Source organism: Tachypleus tridentatus, chromosome 2 (assembly GCF_004210375.1).
Source record: "Tachypleus tridentatus isolate NWPU-2018 chromosome 2, ASM421037v1, whole genome shotgun sequence".
Taxonomy (NCBI): Eukaryota; Metazoa; Arthropoda; class Merostomata; order Xiphosura; family Limulidae; genus Tachypleus; species Tachypleus tridentatus.
Window position 1 is genome coordinate 81,359,671 of NC_134826.1, and position 23,276 is coordinate 81,382,946.

Below are 23,276 nucleotides of genomic sequence, written 5' to 3' on the forward strand. Positions count from 1 at the left end.
AAGTTTTTCGCTTACTTGGTAACAATTCTTTCTAATAGATTTGTTCAGAACTTACGAGACGGTGCTAACGTTTTGATAATTCAATGTTATTATAATCTTATATTAAAATATTTGTTTTGCATTTGGACAAATTACTTTCTTTTATTACAAAAAACGACATTATGTACACAAAATAAACATATTAACCATAGATTTAAGTTATGTTTTGGGACATACACTGTTTTAGTTAAATATCTTTAGTTTTTTTTAGTAATAATGTGATGCACACAGATGTGCTATCGAGATACCGTTATATTTGTTTGTTTTTCAATTTCACGGATACCTGAACGAGGGCTTTCAGCGTTAGCCATTCATAATTTTGAAATGATATACAATAGGTAAGACAGCTATTCAATACTATTTGTTGTAAATGTTTGAACCCATCTTTAAAAGCGAGTAGTATGATTTCTCAGTAAAAGCAAAGCTTTTTAATGCATTAAGAACCATAAAAGTTATAAAGAAATGTCTTATTATAACAATTTGTTTGAATAAAAATAAACATTTTTAAAATGTTAAGGAAACAATAAAAGAAAACTTTAAAACCATTTTGTTCCATTACTTCTACAAAGATCTTTATTATCAGCTCCTTCTTCATCAGTAATTTCGTCTTCAGGACAAGCTACACAGGCATCAGCAGCAAAAGATGTCATATAAGTCCTTCCTGGGCACGGCAGGCAGTAAGTTTGGAATCCATTGTCATAGTGACCAGGAGGACATGGACCTAAAAGCGTTAAAAGTACATTGCTAAGCATTTATTAACCCGGTGTTAATTTTTATTGTTCTAACAACGTCTTTAGTGTCAAAAAATGTATTTGTTGAACAAAAATTGCATATTTTTAAAAGTCTTTCATATATTTGTGTTTAATGTGAACAGTTTAAATTAATTGAGTATCATATATACTTACAACACCTGTCAGCATCTCTTCGGTATCCTCGAGTACAGTTGAGGTTTTCGGCTGGAACATACACTGGAGAAAACAACAGAGAGTTAATATTTTTACCACGTATTGTGTCACCGTTGGAATTTTAAGGTTTTTCACAATGAGCACAACGCACTAGTTATAATATTAATTATGATTCACTCTGTAAAATAACAACATAAATGTTACTTTTCATGAGAAAAATAAAGCGTGTCAAAACTGTTTCTTAACAGTAGACTTTTGTTTCTTTATGTACTTCCTAATTAAGTTAACTAATGAAACTAATCACAGAAACTTGGAAACTTATGAAATTACACACGATCTTTTTTTATATTATGTTATATCTGTAGGTACATTTGATTTCTGTTGGTGTTTCCCTTTCAAAATTCTTATTTGTCACAGTTAAACGTGAAACTGTTGTCGCTGTATATGTTAATATCAGTTATGAAAATACAGGTTCTTTTGGGAATATGTTGGTAAAATGTATCAGTATATAATTTTGAGTCTCTTGCAAACAACAAAATATTAAATAATATCCTCATAATGCAGAAAATGCATTCCGAGTAAATTTTTCAATTGAAGTTAATATAAAAGCAAATACTTAATTTTTTGTGCATTTATCAAGATAAACAATATTGCGATCTAACACCTTTTTGCTGTAAATTTAAAGTATTGTTTATTCAGAATACGTTCTTAAAAACTTCGTAGATATGGTTTTTTTCTTTATGTTCATACATGTCTATACAATAGAATACCAACTGAGAAAGTTAGCATAGTGCTAGAGTGGCAGTAGTTAGCAATGCTAGTAATAAATGACACAATATGATTGATGGAGGGTGGTCACATGATCAGCACATGTTCTGAAATGGTGAGAAAATAAAGGAGTAGAAAAGACTGGTGCACTGATAGCAAACATTTTTATAGCAATGCTTAAAGGGCAAACCAGGACTGAGATAGCTTTGGGTGAGAGGAAGTAATGTTGTTTTGGAAAAAGACATCAGTAGAAAAAGATATTGCAATGGTATAGAGTAATTTGCCACTACAACCAGAATAGAACAAAAAAAATAATAATACTTTGACAATCACAGAAATCCAAAGGGTGATTTTTTAAATTACTGAAATACAAAGTTGATAACTTACCACACAGTAAATGAATATGTGTGAGGCTAGGACTTGAAATTAATGTTAATGAACAATACAATATATAAATTCAGAATAATAAATATTTCAATGAATAAATGAATCAGGAGTAAAAAGCAACAACAAACTTAATCACAAAATCACTAACAACATTTAGTAATAATCAGTAATAATATTCTTCATCAATATCTTGTGAACTAACTTGTGAAAGCTCAATGTAAGATTTTCATTCACTTGTTAGATCACAAGATTACAAACCATGTGACTGTAATTTTCATAATGTACAACATTTATGATATCTGTACATTACCACTAGGGAAAACTGATGCCAGTTTCACATTACACGCATGTGTACTCAAATTAAACACGATCATTTAGAAAGTGAGCTATTATTTTAATGCAATTAAAAATTCAGAGATGAGCTAGAAAATAGAAGGAATAATAAATGAATGCTAACAAAACCGTAACCAAATATAAAAACATAATTTATTATCTCACAGTGTTGATGTAGCCTCTTTCTTGTAACTTTATTATACAAGTTACATGGTTTTAATTTTGTCACGTGTATAACAGTGTTAAAAAAAAGTCACGACAAATTCACCAAGTCATCTCTAGAAACCATCAAATGTAAATATTATAACATTCATATTAAATTATCCCATTCACTTTTCACATTTTTTAAATAAATTCTCTCAATATGATCCAGGTCATTTTGACCAATCATGTGACTTCTTTTTACTAATGTTAAATATTTTTTGATTTAATGCTTCCAACTTTTAATATAGTGTGTATACATTCACAACTTCTGTAGTCAAAACTAATTTTATGTTATGCCTTGCCTGATGGCAGTGAGAATCTTATTCATTTTGCTCCTTCCTCTTGATCTGAAAGGCACTACAAGTAGTAAATAATACAACAAATAAATATATGAAACACAATGATATATCAAATTATTATGACTTTTTGAAAACAGTCCATCTAGTTACACTTCTTTAATTCAGACTGCTGAAATTTAATTAAAATAAAAAAGTATGTATATCTTACATTAGATGTGATACAATTATGGTAAGGTACTCATGATGACTCAATCTTATACTTATTTTATTAATCCATATTAACAATGTTAAAACTTTAAGAAAACATAATTTTTTATACCAAGCAATTATAGCCATATTATATTCTCTGAGTACATGTATCTTGACTGTGTAAAAGGATCTGAGAATGGTATCTGTAATAATTAATTTAAATTCAGCTAAGCCAATACAAATTTAACAGGTGATTACACACTGTTCATTAACATGTCCCAAAATTGTTTTATAGAAACAGCTGTTTAATATACATAAAGTTTGTTCAATAATAACTGCTATTCAAGTTTGATAACAGCTGATTAGCATGTGTCATTTTTGTTCAACAGGAACTGTTGCTCAGAAGTAGTACCAATTGTATGTGTAAAGTTTGTTAAACAAGAACTGATGTTTACATTTTGTACTAGCTGTTTAGTATGTCTCATATTTACTAAAAAAACTGATGCTTAACTTGATAATAGCTGTTAATCTTCTTAAGATTGTGCAACATGAAAAAATATTTAAACTTGGTAAAAACTGTTTAACACATCAATAGACGTTAACCACCTGTTAACAGGATTAAACATAATGTATTTCTATATCAGTTCCTGTTGAATTGTCAGAAACATGTTAGACTCAACATAGTTCAAGAGAAGCTAACATAAGAATACTAACTTGTCAATAAGAAGTAGTTACACACACCATTATTTCTTTTACAATGATATATATATATTCTTTTTAAACTCTCCTTTCATTAAACACAAAAGGTGTTAATATTATTTGAAAACCATTGTTAGCTACATAACTTAAATGTTTTTGTTCTTTACGTTTAAAAAATCTGAACATTAATGAATGATGATTTTGTTTACTAGTGTAATGTTTTTCCAATTATTTGATGTTTTGAACACAGGGTGAGACCTCTTCTTTCCATTTCATGATAAGATAAATATTTGTTTGAAGGTGTTTTATTTTATTTGCAATGTATGTTTCTTTCAAGTGCTAATTAAAATATCCATTTACAATTTATAAAATAACTACTGTAGAGAACATTACGTTATAAATTTCAAGAAACTTACCATTGGAAGACTACAATAATGTCAATATAAAGTTATTGATAATAAAAATTCAATTAGAATAAATAAAAAAAATAAGTTATTACAAGTAAAACACACATCAACACAACCTACATTTCATCATCCTAAACATCTTTCTACAGTTCTACATACATCTTGTTTCCTCACATTGTTCTTCTACTGTTTCCTCAGCCTCTGTTAAACCTTGTAAGGGATCTATATCAGGTTTGGTTTCATACCTTTTGAACTCAAATAGGTAGCATCAAATCTGCTCACATTACAGAAAAAAACAAACAGTTCATATTAGACATTATCAAAAGAAAAAGATTCAAAATTGTAATTTAGCTTCATAAAATTTCCATTCTTGTTTGCAGTTTGATGGATAGAAAGCTTACAAAAACACATACATAAAATAAATATATAATATTTACTTTCTTTAATAAGACCAAACTTTACTAATCTCTCATGAATATATATTTTGGATATGTACTACATACAAATTTAAGCATACTTCCCAAGCTTATTTCAGATAAAGAATTCCAAAAACTAATGAAGTGTTCTCTTAAGTAGAACAAAATATCACTTAGTCTGTACAGTTAATAGTCTCACTAAATTTTGATATACCTTTTTGGTAATTCAGGTCATGTTTTTTGTTTGTTTGTTGTTTTTTACAAGAAATACAAAGACAGTTAAGTGAAGATACTGAATAACAATATTAACAGAAAATAACTTCTGTCTTTTACAACCAGCTGTTCCAGCAACTGATGTCATTATAACTATTAAATTCAATACATGTGTTCTCTGACACCCTTATACCATTTGAGTTACTAAACACTGAACCTACTGACCTATCTAATGTATGACAGTAATTTAACAGTTTGTAGTATAATAAAGTGTAATTATTTAGTGTCACTGTTATTTAAAATGGAACTGTACATTGGTGGAATGAATAAAAGCCTTTATAAATGCTGACAACTAATAAAACACATAGTAATTCAGGAATAAATCATTAACACACTGATTTTATTTTATCTGTGAATCAGGTAGTTAATGCAATAAAGCATCATCTATTACATAATGAACCACAATGAAACAACTATTGATCTTTGTTCAATAAAAGTTTGAGAAAATATACATGTAAACACATGTGTATACTAAGCATCCAATTAAGTAAACTGTAGAACTTCCAAAATAAACAGAGAACTAAAAACAGTTTTACAACTAATACAAATGCTACATTAAATATACAAATAGTAATAAGGTTTAAGGCAATGAATGATCAGTGGTCAAGAAATGACTTTCAGATTTCTTTCAATAAAGTTTTAAGGTGTATTCCTCTTTCAGACATAAAATTCAGTACAATTATACAAATTGGACATAGTAGTCTTATACATGTTCATTAAACATTTCTGTTTATATTTTAATTATTAAAAACAAATGCTGAATGAAAAACGGAACCATTAATATCAAGTTTAAAGCATTCCTTAACAAAATTCAAAGTATATGTGCTAGAAAATAAGGAGAAAAAAACACACTAAATTTTATGAACAACCACAGGGCCACAACAAAGTATAAGATAGCCCACAGAGTAACTACAGTTCAAACCATCTGTACAAACAGGAGCAGAAAAATGCTTCAGAAAATGCTCAGCAAAGAAAGGGTGTTACTTCTAATAAAGAGTATCCACCTTCTTCAAATGGCACAAAGAAAAGTCACAGATCAGGATAGTAATTAGCCTCAGAGGGACAAGCCGACAGCACCGTCATCTAATAACAGCCACAACTGATTGTAATAGCACTGATTTTCACATTGAAAAGCATGACACTCAAGATACAGCCCTCAGTCCAAGATTCCTTTTGGCTTTGACTTTGGACCTGCAAAGCATGAGCATGGACCCACTAAACACCAATGCAATTAGAAAGAGTGGAATACCCACAAAAGATATTTCAGGCCTGTTTCAGAGTCTTTAATGTCTGCTAGCAGGCAGGAAACCACCATGGAAAAGAAGTTGAGGTTCTGAGTGTATAACAAACAGCTGCTAAAATGATACAATTACCTGTTGTCTCCACCTAATCATTAATAGCTGGAAGATTAAAAACAGCAGGACCAGTTATGGGCCATTTTACATAGTGGCACTCAGGTTGGATGACACTGACCACACCCAGTCTCTCTCAAAATGACAGGAATATTATCACTGTCCAGTGTCACTGTAAACCTTCCAAGAAAAAAAGAGAAACAGAAAAATGAAAGGGAACAGAGAGATAGATCATTAGCAGTAAAAGACTGACTAGATGCATGAAAACAGATAAAAGAACCACCACTGATTAAGAGACAAGTTATGATCTAAGAGTTTATGCTAAATGGAACAACTCCTACCATCAATATCAGCACTACCCCAAAGAAGACTGTGTCAAGTCTCCCAAGACAAAAAAGAAAGGTAGCCACAGTTCTATAACAACATCAAAATTTCCTCCATGATATAAGTAGAGAAAACAACCAGTGATGGTACAACACAAGAAGATATTGATAGCTACAGCCTCCAAGTGCATACTGAGTGGCACATACAAGGTGGGTTCTTGCTGGTCAACCAGCAATGCCATCCCTCTACCCACTTATCCATCACACAACCTGTTATTTCGACACAAAGAAAACTGCCAAAAGGTGACAGTATCAGCAGGTTTTAGAAATGCTTCCTGTAAAGAAAGAGACTTAGGGTGACAGGAATCACTCAAAGCTTTAATTTCATCCAAATTAGAACACAAACCTTGAAATAATAATACAGTTTCACTGTATGAAATTATCCATTTTTTAATTAGATGGAGGAGTATTGGGTGAACTCTTCTACTTGCAACCACATTGCTTTTTTGTAGTAGGAGGTCTCTTGACCTCCTTGTAACCTGGAGTTATTTATGCATATCTCTGTCAGTAGAAGCAGATTCAAGTGACAAAGAGTGTGAATGAATAATTGTTCTGCATCTGGTTAAGTAATGTTGTTTACAATACAAAAATGTTGTACCTCTTTCACCTACATAAGGCAAGAATGGAAAAGAGGGATAAGAAACACCATGATGCAATGAGGGTCAAGTTGACAACTGTATGTATCAAGGTCTTTGCAACCGCAACAGGCACACTACAAAGAATTATGACAAAATTATAACTTTGTATGTTCACACCTTTGACACTGGAAACGTCTCAGAAGGTCAGGAACATATGACTATATTTTTTTAGTAGTAGAAATATCCTCTCATGATAGAAGCATGATGATGTGGTGATGTAAATATCAAAATTAGAACACTGGTCAGTTACATAATTCTGTCCTCAAAAGTGGAGATGTGTCATAAAGCAGAAATTCCTTTGCTAGAAAAACCAGTGAGTATCTCCAACTCTAAAATGTTTTTTAATAGCTCTCTCAACAATAACTCTTCATGAAGAGTTCAAAATAGCATGGGGGATAACTTCAATAGGAATTTTGACTTCACAAGGAGTTTGCTAAGGTGTGGCATAAATGTTTCAATCAAGATGTCTCCAGAATTTCTTGTCTGACTTGAGAGGGACAGCAAATCCCTCTAATCTGTTCTGGACAAAAACATGTGACATTTGCCCTAAGGATTTGAGAGTATAGGAATCTAAACTTAGAAACATAGGTACAGGAATTGACTTTGATGGTGACTGTAGAACAGAGGTTTCTGTAAGTAGTCACCAAATAAGGAAAGGAAAACTATTCTGTGCCCTCTGACACTATCAACCCTGGAGTCTCAGTTAATTTAATTCTGAGTTTTCCAGCCAAACTTAAAACTCTTAGGTAAGTTCACATTAGCACAGATCATAGATTGCAACTTTTCTTAATGTAATTCTTAGAAAACAAAAATTATAAAAATTAATAACAATAAAATTAGTTTCAAGTCCTTATTTATAAATATTTACATTTTTATATTGCTATTACAACTCAAAGCCTTCTTCTTTTAACATAAAATATGAACAATAAATTTGCATATTCCCTGATAATTGTTACAAAATCCCTCATTCCCAGATCACTTACATGTTCCTTTTCAATCCTCAGGCTAACAATCTTCAACCTGTATCTAAGTGAGGGCAGCAGCAGTCTCCAGTGCATATCATGGAGTCCTTCTATACCAAATGTTCCAGCATAAAGTTGGCAACTGTAAGAACTGTTAAAACTGCATAAACACATTGCATCTTTAACAAATTTCTGATTTGATCAGCATAAGAGGGATGTAATTTTTGTCTTATAACTAGCATAAACAAGTTAATGGTAATATAGAAATACTGCAAGTACACAACATTGCACTTCATGCTGCAACAATCTGAATTAAAATGTAATGAACTGAAGTATGTATTAAGTCAATATAATTAAATATAGAACATCATCTACTAACCAGTTTCAACAACAACCATGTACAGTGTAAATGTTTAATATACAACTTCAACCCTTCTATAATTGTAATTTAAATGTTATGCAGTCTGTTTGCACCCTAACAGTATCTATGAAAATTAGTTGTGGAGAAAATAATTCAACCTACCCTATAAACTAACCTCTGAAGCTTCAGAACTTGATTAAAATAAACTATAAGTAAAATTTGAAAAGTCTCGATGAAAAACGATCTTCCTAGTTATAAAGTTTAGCATATTCTGCAAGTCTATAAAGAAACTATACTTCTATAATATTATATATGCAGCTAATTATGGTTGTTTACTACATACTACTGGATCTTTTGACATAATTATAAAAAAATTTGAGTAATGTCAAGATAAACAAAATGAAAAAATTATCTATTTTTCTAATGACTTGTAACAAGTTCCTTGTTATGTATATTTGAACTGCTACGTTTCTAGTCATCAAAATACAATGCATGATAACACTACTGCTGAAGTAATTCAGTAAAAAATATGTACTAGATAGTTTCTCACAAAGAGTACACAACAAGTGAAAATAAGCTCCAGATTAGTTGTAAAGTCAATAATTTTTAATAATTTAAATACAAAATACAGAAGAGTACATATATCAATACACAAAATAATATTTGCACAAGAGCTAATATTAAATTCTTAAAAGATTGAATTTCTCTATATTAGTCTACTAAGTTGTAGTGACATGATCAGCATCATTTATGAGCAACCTCAATGATTCATGTGAAAAGTATCACTCACAACATGGTCTTCAGAAAGATCATAAGACCATGTTGTGTAAAAGAGATTACAATATACATATAAATAAAGCCAAGTAAGATCAAGATTTTAATATACTGGAAGCAAATTTTCTGAAAAGACAATTTCACCAACTATACAAATAAAGATGTATAAATGTTTGTTGTGATTAAATTTTATAGTACCAAGCTAACAGGATCATGGATATTCATCTCTTCAGTTATTTTCATAATGTATTTTATCTTGTTAAAGTGAAAATTTATGTTAGTATTTTCCAACACTGAAAATGTATTTCTGATAGATACCTCCTTACACAAACTAGCTTTACCTGACTGGTACTGCTCTCTACTGGCTCAAATTTTCAAGACATATCACTAGCCCCGTATCTCCTGCTTATGCACATGATCATGCAGCAGCTCTCTGAATCTGCACTCATTAATCACTTCAAGATCGATCAGAAGACCTACACCATATATCATTGGAAGTGAGGAGGCAGGGTAGGAAATCCTAGCTTCCCATATGATATTTTACCTCCTGACACAAAATAGCTAAAATCCCACACTGAACTGGTGAAAGTCTAATAAAGAAACAGGATACCCCTAAAGAAAGTGCTCAAAAAGACCAGAAGGCATGAAATGAAAAGTGAAAACAATGCACCTCAGTGGGAGATCACACCACACCTGATTCAGGTATACTCTTCACTCTTTAATGACACTACTGTGAACTTAAAAGTTTGAAACATGAAAGAATCCCAGAACATGTATAATCAATGAATGGGACTCCTGTATGTTGAGTGACTAGGATGCAACAAACCATAGTGGTAGTTCAATCTCAAGCAACACCAGATAGTATCTGGAATGCTATATCAGATTTGCAGTAGGTAGAGGAATGCCTACCTTTTCTCCTTGAAATGGAAATTGGTAAAGAAGTTGAGCTTCCACATGAGAATCCATCATCACTTGCATGATATCCAACCCAACTTACACCAGGTTTATTTAAAACTGGCACCCAGCAGATTGCATGAAGGTGGAAAGCTCAGGCAAGATGGCATAAACCTGATGGAAACAAGCGTAGCACTTTTGGTCTGCAGTACAAGGAAGATAACTGGTTGTAAACAAGTGAGAAAATATGCAGTATCCAGCTACAAACAACACAAGATCTGCCAGGAACTGACATCCAGCCAATGGTAGGAAAAGGAACCACAAAGGTGAGGTACATCTCCAATCCAAAACCTGTTGGCTACTGGCATTCATCATTCACTCTACGGTAGGAGGAAGGAAACAAGCCAGCACACGAGAACATACTTAGCTGTACCATTTCCAACCCTAGATCCAGCAATAGTTAGGAGAAACATCTCAGTCTGAGAGGCAAACTGCAATTATAGATGTCTGATATATACATGACATGGTGGAATGCTTCAATTAAAACCTGGTGGCTTCTGGAATTGATCATTAGTTCCAAAGTAGGAAAGACATCAAGATACAGAAAAAATAGATATATAGAAAAAATATAGCACAGTGCAACAATTAAAAGCAGATGCAATCTTAAACTGTACATCAGGTCAGTACTAAGAAGTTCCACATGCCATCAAAACATGCATAATGCCACCCCTCTACTCTCAAATAAATGGTGTGATTCATTGCAGGAGGACAGGCCTCCATGATACAACACTCAGGAACTGGTAAGAGCTCTCATGCTCCACTATAATAAAGTTTGAAAAAATGAGCATTGGAAACTCAAGAGGACCAAGTAACTGGAAACAGTGTAACAAGCGGCCTTAAAATTCTATATTAAAAAGCAAAGCTACCACGTTGATAGGGTATATCAACAAAATCTTGGAGGCATCTCAAATTCTAAATCAGGTCTACAGTAGGAAAGACTACAATGTAACTGACAACCAGTATTGTCACAGGATGGAGAGTGTTTTCCAAAAATAAAGTATACAGGTCAGACTCCACTTGCCACAGAGTGAAATCCATAATATAAAAACAAAAATAATCCTGAAAAGTCACACATTTTTGAAAAACTGGTAAAATACCAAAATGCAAAACTTGAACAAAGTGTAAAGAAAAATGAAGAAATGAGAATAACTGAAAATACAGATAAATCTGTGAGCAAAAAATAGCATGTATGTGCAGCACTACTTCCAATTAAGAACATGTTGAAAAATGTTGGTTACAATAGGAATTATGTCAAGCTTCCATTTGTGAAAAGCTGCTCCATGATCACTTGAATATGAATATGCAGAAGCAGGATATTAAAGGATAATAGCATATGTTAAATATTTGTGCTGATAGAGAGCAATACTAGTCAAGAAAAGCTATTCTGTGAGTGAAGGTAAAATATCTTATCAAAATAGTATATTCTTCTCACTGTCAGAGGGTTGTTACAAATGGAGTTCAGTCAAATTTAAATAATATAACGAGTGGGATACTTAAAGGCTTAAGGTTATGGCACTCACTTTGGATTTTTATAAATGACAAAGATGAAGGAAGTTAACAGATTAATTGAATTAACTGGTGATACTTCAGTTTTCCATGTTGCTGGATGTGAGTAGAGTACTACTGCCTTATAAAAGTATTTGGAGAATTTGATGAGTTGAAAAAAATAAATGGCAAATGACTTTTAATTTTAACAAATGTACAGTAATTCCTGCAAGATATCACAACTCGAATTATAATTACAGTTGTGACAGGATTACTCTTAATTGTGTTATGGAAGAAACAGATCTAGGTATTCTGGTTGATCAGTATGAAGTCGTTTTAGTAATGTGCCATTCCTAGTGGCAAGACAAAATAGGATTTTAGGTACTGCGTGATTTCATCACAATCTTCAACAGTCACTCTGTTGGCACCTTTAAAGGATTGTAGTATAAACTTAAATTTTGTTGCACGCAATTCCACTTTAAACCTTATAAGTTAAGATCAAGGCAAAACAAGTTATGAACCAGTGTTTAAAAGAGCTTTACCTAACAAGTGTTTGACCACTGATAGCAGAAACTGTTTGCACTGTGGCCTAAAATTCTAGAGCTATATGGTCACTAATACTATACACTGTACTGATAGGATGAAGTACCCTCACCAATGTTTCTCCAACAAAACCAGTGTCAATTTTCCTTGCTTCAAAATGATTGCAATTCTTTTCTATCTCTGCACCAAGCAAATTCATAAGTGTTTGTTTGCATCTTTTAAACTGTTTTGTTTATAAAATCTCCTTAAGATTGTTATTATAAGTTTCTCTGTATCTTGTGCTAAAATTAAAAGTACAACTGTGTTTAATATACAATTAAGTGTTCTAAAGGCTTGGCAACAGAAATGAAACAAGCAAGCTTAGCATGAAGCAGTTTATCTCAACAGGCCAGCTTACCTGTTTCTCCTAGATTCAGTTACAGATATGTAAAAGTTAACTGCTGGAAGCTTGTCTATTGCACTTTCAACAACAGCAACACTATCAAGCCACTGATGACAGCAAAAAAAGTTTTGGGTATAGTCCACTTCCTGTAACCATGGTGAAACTGTTTCTTCTCACTGGAGTGTCAAGGAAGAAGGTATGAAGACTATTTAAATCGAATCCTGAATCTTTCAAATCTGCTTTCAATCTGTGAATTGTTTAAATTACTCTCAGTTTTAAACAAACAAAACTTACCACTTTTAGAACAAAGTTGTTACTTTGATTTACTACAGAAATGTTTACTGTTCAAGTAATGACTAGCCCTTGATAATTCAGTGGTATGTTGATGGCTCATAAAATGAAAATAAAAAAACATGTTTTGATACCTACAATTGGAAAAGAATGCATACTGTGTAACTTTGTGCATTAATTAAAAGTCAAAAACTAATGCAATTACACTGACATTGTATCAGTCAGTAATAACCCAATGAGATTAATAATGCAAATATGACTAATTAATTCACAAAACATAACAAAACGATTCCTTTTGACAACCAAGATGTTCATTTTCAACAGAGGTAATAAAATGTTTCCAGTGTCTTGTACCTTCAAGTTCAAGATGGTCCAGTCGGGTCAACATTCTCTAACAGTTATGAAATATAAAATTAAAAGCTGATTAGAAGATGAAAAAAAAAACTAAAATAAAGTTCCATTGCAAACCAATTTCAATTACCTCACATTTTTTTTATATAAATTTTAAATATTTCTTTGGATTTTCAATTTTGTTCAAATTTAATTTTGTGTGAAAACATGTAATGCTAAGGCCAATTTTTCAAATACATTTGAATGACAGTAGCCTTCTCCAAGAGTTTGGTTAGCACAATAGAATGTATCCTTGTGTGTGTAGTGTACATGGAATATTTAAACCAAAATGTGGACTTTCTCTTCTATACAAATAATCTAGCTTTAGCCTAGATTGAAATATGTTAAATGCAAGTAATCAAAACTTTATAAAATCATGTGTTTATAAAAAAAAAAGAAGAGAGAGAGAGACAGAGGACCTTTAAGAACTTTCAGAATATTGGCTTGATCATTTGACCTCTTCTTAACTCCAGTGGCTCAGCAGTAAGTATGAAGGCTTATAACACTAAAATTTTAGTTTTAATGCCTGTGGTGAACATGAAATCAATAATCTGTTGGAGAGATTTGTGCTTAACCACAAATAAACACTCCACCCTCTCATCCTGGATATGCTCCTGTTCTTGTTCCTTTAACTGAAAGAGATTGTTTTGTTTGACCAACATAAGCATAATTGCAAGAAAAGGAATAAAATAAATAGCCAACTTGTTATAAGCTTCTACTTGACCTTTCCCTTTGCTACATTCATTTTAATGTTTGTTCATTGGATTTTAATTTGTTTTGATGTATTCCATTTTAAACACCCTATTTCTGAATTGTTATTAAGGAACACTGTGAAATCTTTATATAACAATCACTGCTTAATTCCTCTGCAGTTAGTTGCCCTATTTATTACTGTTCAGTTTTAATTTTTGCAAAACAGCAATATGTTAGGAGTACTTCAATTTATCATGGGGAAATGTATATACAAGCAGACACCTTTTGGTTTACAATAGTGTTGTTTATAACTTGCCATATGATTACATGTGACTAAAACACTGGAAAAAAAGAAAGTATGGTTATAACATTTTTAAAAAGAAGTGTATGCCTGAATATTTTTCATGACAATATTCAATATCATAGTCTCTAGACTCTACATATAAGGATGCCCAAAGTACTCAAAAGGCATATTACAAATATACATGTCAAAAGTCAACAATGAAAATAGTTTTATTTTAAAAGATGATTGTGATTTACTTTCATTTGTTTCTTTACCCAACAACATTGAAAAGAAACATGTTGTATTCCTTTCAAATACTTAAGTAATCAACATTATTTTGTTTCCTGTGGTTGACTTTTAGTATCATAAAAGTAGTTTTGCAATATACCTTTTGTTTTACTTTACGTGACATAAACCTGGTTATATTTTATCTCCAACATTTAATAAACAAACCATTATCACATGTAGATGTATTTTTAATTTATGACTACTCAAGTCTATCTTGCAGTCAACATCACTGCCCTTTCATTTGGAGTCTACTGGTTGTTTGTAAGTAAATACTGATATGAACGTTGTAGCCAAAAGCTAGTTTAATGCAAAGAATACTCAAGTAAAACTTTCAGCCAGAAATTATCTTACCATCTTTTAATAATTTAGACATATTTGCTGCATAATCACTTAAAAGTGTAATGATTAATTTATTATCAACTTATGTATGAATATTAGAAATGATATTTTGGTTACAAATTGCAAAAAATCTAATTTGGAAACGATGGGACAAAAACTATTAGTTCTGAGCTGAACATCTGAGTTGTTTGAAGACACTGAGCAAATGTGGAAAATGTTTAAATATTCAAGATAAACATATTCATTAAAGAAAGACTTACATCTGATGATTATGATATGGCTGAATTATTAAATTCTGCCTTATGGACAGTTTGATAAAAGATGATTTATAACAAATAAAGTTTGAAGTTTTCTTGAATATAGCAAAAATTGACCATGAAGTTACAAATTTTTCATGCAAGAACATTTCTTTGTATCTTGTATATTATGGCAACAAAATATGCTCCATCTGTGACATTTAAAATGTCTAAGGTGAACATTCTCAGTATTTTGATATAAATACATTATCTTTAGACAAGGACACCCTGTAAAAACACTTTTCAGCAATTCAATGACAAGGCCTTATGTCAATTTTTATTCTCAAAAACTATTATTTATCAATTATTATCCCAAAAAACTAATATAAAAAATTTGCTCTGTCCACAATGTACCTTTATGTTCTATGTAGTTTAAATTTTTATAAATGTTTCTTTGTAAGTCATAAATGCTGTGCCAATGTTATAACAGAACAATTATTATATCACAAAAAACTATCAAACATATTTTTTGCATTTTTATAATTCATTACAGGGGTCAAATATATAGTTTATCCAAATTATGGCTGAAAAAGTAATAATCAGGACTCCAGTAATGGGTGATGTTGCCCAACTCCAAGGTGCTAAGTGGGTCGACATATTATTTGCAGATATTGATATTGACAGCTATAATATACTCTTGGAAGATGCATCACATTTCATCAGGTGATGCTAAAGAAGCCCTGAAAAGAGCTATTTCAGGGCAGTGATGAAGACTAGTAATCTTATCGGTACTTGTATTGTAAACATACAGTATCAGTGACAGGCTGCCACTGATGTTCATAGTAATGATACTCTACAGTGTATAGGGATGGGTAAGCCATACCAAAACAGTTCTGAATAAGCAACCTGGCAAATAATGTGACAATCAATCTGATATAAAGTCACGGTAGAGTTTATCAGAACTACTTTATCACATAGCTTAACATTTCGTAGATGGTGTGATATCACCGAAAATTTGTCGCTTTTGGGAAAAATATGTAACAGGCTTTTCCAATGTAAATTTTTATATGCTCAAATCATTAAAGTATATTCAAATGAGAATTTAAATTTTTCGAAACAAAGATATTTCTTGTACTTAAGAGCATCAAAAAAATAATTTTGGTTCGCCAGAACAATTCGGAAAAAGCCCTGCAACAGTCTAACGAACACAAACGTCAGAGACAAAAACCTCCGAAGTGTCCCAGGCAAAAAAAATCAAAAAAATCTCAGTCTAGGAACGAGATGAACCACTGAGTAATTAGATAGATATGCATGTTATTGTACAAATAGACATACCAGTCACGTGACTGATGTAGTAACTATGTGATCAAACACTAGATAGATTATGGAAAACCTGTAGAGAGAAGTGGTGAGGCTCCAAAGTTAATTTGATATAATGAACTCAACTTCTGTATGCTGAAGAAAAATCTTATGAACTGTAAAGATACATACCATATCTACCTTTTTTTTTTTAGGAACGTATTCTGAATATTCAATACTTTAAATTTACAGCAATAGATCGTGTGTAATTTCATAAATTTCCAAGTTTGTGTGATTAGTTTCATTAGTTAACTCAATCAGGAAGTACGTACAGAAACAAAAGTCTGCTGTTAAGAAACAGTTTTGAAGCACATGTTTTATTTTTCTCACGAAAAGTAACATTTATGTTGTTATTTTACAGAATGAATCATAGTTAGTAATATAGCTAGTGCGTCGTGTTCATCGTGAAAAACCTTGTATTCCAGCGGTGACATTAAACGTGCTGAAAAAGATTAACGATCTATTGTTTTTCCCAGTGTATGTTTCAGCCGAGAATCTCAACTGCACTAGAGGATACCGAAGAGATGCTGATAGGTGTTGTAAGTATATATGACACTTAATAACTTTAACTGTTTACATTAAACAGAAATAGATGAAACACTTTTAAAAACATGTGGTTTCAGTTCAATAAATACGTTTTCTGATACTAAATACATTGTTAGAACTATAAAATTAACACAGATTTAAAAAATGCCTTACAACGCTTTTAGTTACATATCTTCCTGGTCACTGTGACAATGGATTCCAAACTTACTGCCTGCCGTGCCTAGGAGGGACTTACATGACATCTTTTGCTGCTGATGCCTATGTAACTTGTCCAGAAGACGAAATTACTGATGAAAAGGAGCTGATAATAAAGATCTTTGTAGCAGTAATGGAACAAAATGGTTTTAAAGTTTTCTTTTATTGTTTCCTTAAAATTTTAAAAAGGTTTATTTTTGCTCAAACAGATTGTTACAATAAACCTTCTTTATAACTTTCATGGTTTTTAGTGCATCAAAAACTTTGCATTTATTGGGAAATCCCACTACTCGTTTTTAAAAATGGGCTCAAACATTTACGACAGATAGTATTGAATAACTGTCTTCTCTCTAGTATATCATTTCAAAATTAGGAACGGCTAGCGCTGAAATCCCTCGTTTAGCTGTCCTCGCAATAGAAAAACAAACAAATGTAACGGTGTCTCAATCTGTGTGCTTCACATCATTACTAAAAATACCTAAAGATATTTAACTAAAGCAGTGTCACAAAACGTAACTTAAATCTATGCTTAATATGCTTATATTGCATACATAATCTCGTTGTTGAAATAAAAGAAAGTAATTTGTCCAAATACAAAACAAATGTTTTAATATAATATTATAATTATATTGGATTATCAAAACTTTAGCACTGTCTCATAAGTTCTGAATAAAACTATTAGAAAGAATTGTTACCAAATAAGCGAAAAACTTCGTGAGCAGTGACGTGCAACGTTCAATGTTTATAGTCGAAATGATAGTTCTTTATGTTGGAAATTCACAGTGAATAAAAAAATTGTAAAAATTACTGTTAATAATAGTGTTGAAATGACTACCATTCAGTGGATACGATTCGATAGCAAAAAGAATTATGTACCATAATAAGTGAAGAAGCTAATTATAGAACTTAATACAGTAAGTGAATAGCTATTAAAAAGGTTGGGTGTTCTGTTATAGCGCTCCCACATATGAAAATGTCAAGTGTGTTTAGTGCCCCTTTGGTAGTTAATTTGTGAAAACATCAATATGAACCTAGTAAAGCTGAACATGTTTAATTAACCTTACAAATAAGGCCAAGGTAAGTTTTCAGTTACAGTCAATACTACTTACCAAACTTGATCATCTTTTCAAGTATTTTTGTAGATGTGTTTGCTTATGAAGAAAACAACAAAAGGACAACTGTTTAGAGTTAATCGTTATTAGTATTGTGTTTATATAGAAAACTGAAAGAAAAAATCGCGTTTTTATTTATCATTTTGTTGTATAAGATTATTATTTAAGTTCTTTCTTAAATGTTTATATACGCAAACTGCTGTTAGAAACACCTTCCTTCATGTAACGTACTATTTCATGTATTTGTCTTTATACGAGATAGTATGTTCATACATCTGATTTCAGGCGAAGTATTAATTTTAGACCTCTACCTTCATATCAGGTATTATGTTAATACATCTGCTTTCATGTGCGGTTCTATGTTTGATTGTTCGAAACAGCATGACTGAACACACTTGCTTACAGAATCGATGCAATTATTTGTTGCTTAAGCACAAGAGTGCTTTTATATTAATATCTTTAGCTATATTAAGATTACAAATAAGGGAATAACCCATTATCCCTAGCTTATTAAATAATAAATAAATAATGTATATTTTAGTGTTCTTGAAATATGTGATTTATTTATTTATTATTATTTTTATGATTGTTTTCTTTGTTGTTTCTGCAACGGAAATGAAAAGGCCCCTGAGAAGATGGAAAGTCTTGAAAAACTGCGTCCTGTGGTCTTGTGGAGTTTTTGCCGTTACAAAGCCAGAAGACCAAGCGCTTGGTGCTGAAAAGAATACCTCTAGTAAATTAAATATCTTGGAAGCTAGTTCAATGACCATTGAATGTGAGAAGACCATGATAGATCAGATTAATAAAAGAGAAACTAACATGCTGTTAAAGCAAACAGAGACAGAACCAACCACTTTGCAGACGATAAATGAAGATTACCGAGAAGAAAAAAATACAAAAAGAGCCGAAAATGTACCCAAGTCTGCTTCAGGTTCTTTTGAAGATAAATCAAGGAAACGTGTTACGATAATCGCGAATAATAACAAACCTAAAGAGACATTAAAATTTGATTCACGGTCAACGGTTCGTATACGTTTAAAGTTCTTGTTCTTTAAAGTACTCAGTACTATACAGCGTAAGTATATATTCATTAATAACAAATAATATTAAACTTTCACTTCATATAGGTTTATTTATACCTACATATATCTATATGTGTGTATACTGCACGGAGCAATTAAAATATAATGGAATTAATAGTACCTTATTAATGCTAATGCAAATTTACTGTTATAAAATAATTACTATCATTCTCATATTTAATTTCTGTGAATATCTGACATCGGATTATTTATCTGTATTTGGTCCAAAATTTAATTAACTGCTCATTCATCTTACGTTTACGATTAATATTTGGTAAAAGGAAATTAACATTTTTAGAGTTAAAAACATTTCACTTTAATGTAATGTCAAACTGTGTGATCAATATCATATCGATGTTGCATGTTTAAAATCAGTGTTGTTAAGGCCCTGGGACATCCACAACTACTGAAAAAGATGCATTCAGTAATCATTTGAATACATGTGATTCTTCTTCCAAAGAGACCGATACATGTTCGATACTTTTGAAGTCTGACAAGTCTGTACCCTAGTTAAACTGGTCAATCACCTCTTCTTTAATATTATTACATGTGGGAAAACAATTATCATCCATTCAGCTGAAGCTAGAACCAAACGTAACAATATATGATAGTGTAAAAGGTACTTCCATTGCTATTATGTATAGCCTTAATGACATCTGGAAAACATAAAGGTCAGAGAGTCCATTCGAGATTTTTCATTTACATACATATTTCCACTTCTGATATTAAAGCAAATTATTTTGTGTCTTACTGTAACTAGAGTGTATCTTTTTTGTTAATATTTACAAGCTTATTGAGTGTTTTAACCGTATGTACACTGAAATGATGTTAGATGTAGCTATGAACATCTGATTCTGTTTTTAAACAGTTATCCTATAATTGCAACGAATCGTTAGATAACGGTAACTTACTTAAAATGTGGATTTTACTCTGTTCAGTCCAGTACCAGCGTATTTGTGCCATTTTGTTACAAGTGATTCCACCATATCTTGTTAATGATACAGACATTTTAAAAGTTTTTTTTTATATAGTCAGCCAACTTTCATTGGTCTGATAGACATTTAATGAGATATCCAGTTGTCTTATTTAGGACTTTACTAAGGTTACTGAATATTTTAAAGTACTGTAAACTCCGTGTTTTACTCCAACTATGATAAGACAGTATGAATATTCAATCTCATTATAATGTAAAATAAATAACCATTCATTCGCAGTTCAGATTTCATAAGTTTTCATGCTTAATTTATATAACAATTTACGTTTCTTTATAATAGTAGTTTCATGTTGGTTTAGTAGTCCCCCAGTATCTCAGCGGTATGTCTGCGGGTTTACAACGCTAAAAATCGGGTTTCGATACCCGTGATGGGTAGAGCACAGATAGCCTATTAAGTAGCTTTGTGCTTAGTTTAAAGCAACAACTTTGTTTTAGCAATAATGTAAACAAACCAGTTATCCTCTCTGAACGTATAAAATATAAATGTAAAACAGAATTTAAAGCTTTTGTCTGTTGTATATTGACTTCCTTACTAGTTGGGAGAATGCTTGAGATATATTTCATAGTTTTGAAAAAAAAAAAACATTTATCAGATATCTGAAACCAATTTCATAATTTGCATATAAATAGTTATTTGGTTTTACGAGTATTACAGTAAAATGATTGCTACATAAAGAATAAATTATATATTTTAAAAATGTTTATTAACCGATTATTGTTATTAAACCAACAAAATTTTCTCGATTGATGAGTATTGCCCCACTATAGATAATTATTATTTACATCTTCAGACAGAAACATCAGCTTCAAAAGAAATAAAAGGCGTTGATGAATGTATCCAGAGGGAGGTGTCAAATGGCATCAGGCCTCCGTCTACTAGACTTGTCAACAGCGATGATAAAATTATCACCGTAAGACTTGGCAGTAAACAGAACATTACCAGAGACACGTTTTTATTGCTACTGAAAATGCTGAAAACCGAAACAAATTTATTATTGGGAGAGTTCCGAAACCAACACCCATGTGCCAATTAAAACGTTGCCAAAGCAAACATAATCTTATTGGACATGAAACTAAAAATAATAATCATGTTAAATATGTTGACATCCCTCACAAGACTGTTTTTACAGCAGCTCCGAAACTAAAACCCAAAACGTATATAACTCAGAAGCATATCATATTGAGAATAATTACTTTACCTTATCTCATAAGTTACTATTTTTTTACATTTTACTCACTGATATAATAAATAAAACATACACATGAAACACAAAGTATGTAATATTTACCTGGGTCTTCTCTTTTTTTGCTGTCAACTGTCATGACTCTAAAGCTTACTTTTTAATGTACTAAAGGTTTTGTTTGTTTGTTTGTTTTTGAATTTCGCACAAAGATACTTAAGGGCTATCTGTGCTAGCCGTCCCTAATTTAGCAGTGTAAGACTAGAGGGAAGGCAACTAGTCATCACCACCCACCGCCAACTCTTGGACTACTCTTTTACCAACGAATAGTGGGATTGACCGTCACATTATAACGCCCCCCCCCACGGCTGAAAGTCTACTAAAGGTATTGATAAATCAATAATGTTTTTATGTAATTAAATAATACAACTAAGAACACAGAATAATAGCACACAGAAAACACTGTCCAATAAATATGATGATTTTGTGGCTTTTTAACTATATGATAATACCCTTAAAGAAATTAAGCTAAGCTCTTCAATGTGATTAGTAATTTCCATCAGAAGAAATTTGAAACCAAATGATAAAATAGACAAAGCTACATAAAGAAAACAACAAACCAGATCGCTTGATAGATTGAAACTTTAGTTTTCTATTGGGTATAAATAATATAGTGCAAAACACTAAAGATAACTATTAGCATTTGTGAAAGATATAACTGCAAGAGGTGGGTCTGGTTGTCTAGTTATGGTATGAAGAAATAACAAATAGAGCTATATCACTGTGTTAAGCTTGGTGTTAACTGAGCAAGAAACGTGGAAACGTATAAGAAACAGACACATACACACATATTGATGTTTGTGTACATGTATATGCATTCAATGATGGTGAACATTTTAAAAATTCAACTAAAGCCCAGTAAAGTATGGCTGAAAGCTCCAGTGTCGAAAAAAATAGGTCGTAATGAAACTTCTTTACAAATATTAGATGAACTATAGAAGATTATGGCTGATATCTAAGGGCATAATTTTCAAATTGTGTTTATAATTAAGAATGCCATCTTTCTTAATTTTAGTAAATATCTTGACAGTTTCATCATAACTTTTATTAATAGATTATTTTGCAGCTCCTATGCCTTTACCTTTAACGAAAGTTAAATGTTTATAGGAATTAGATAGCTTACACATCTGCCTAATTTGGTATATTAGAATAAATACTGTATTTCTTTTTATGTTAAAAACTGTTGAATTTATCTCGACTCACAACTCATTAATGTAACTCAAAAACTAAATCAACCACAGATATAATTAAATGTTGCATCGTAGCATCCTTTTTTAAAGGATTCGATGGTCCTAAAAATGACCTTTTATTGTGACTCAGTAACTAGGAAAAATCATTAGCTTCAGAGGAAACCAGGACTCACCTTGTACAGATCCTTTTGAACCTGTAAAACAGAAAAAGAACATTTTATATTTGAACGCTTTCAACCCACAAGTCCCATATAACTTTTAAAAGATGCTGTCATACAGTAATC

At 31.5% G+C, this 23,276-nt stretch overlaps 1 long non-coding RNA gene across 1 annotated transcript; it reads right to left on the reverse strand.

Moving 5' to 3' along the window:
• Positions 1–4,379: 4,379 nt before the first annotated feature.
• LOC143236038 (uncharacterized) lies at positions 4,380–21,888 on the reverse strand. The gene is made up of 3 exons (XR_013019431.1): positions 21,851–21,888; positions 8,276–8,414; positions 4,380–4,504 (listed from the first exon to the last, which is right to left on the reverse strand). It is a non-coding gene; the product is annotated as an uncharacterized LOC143236038 (long non-coding RNA).
• Between the last annotated feature and the right edge of the window lie 1,388 nt (positions 21,889–23,276).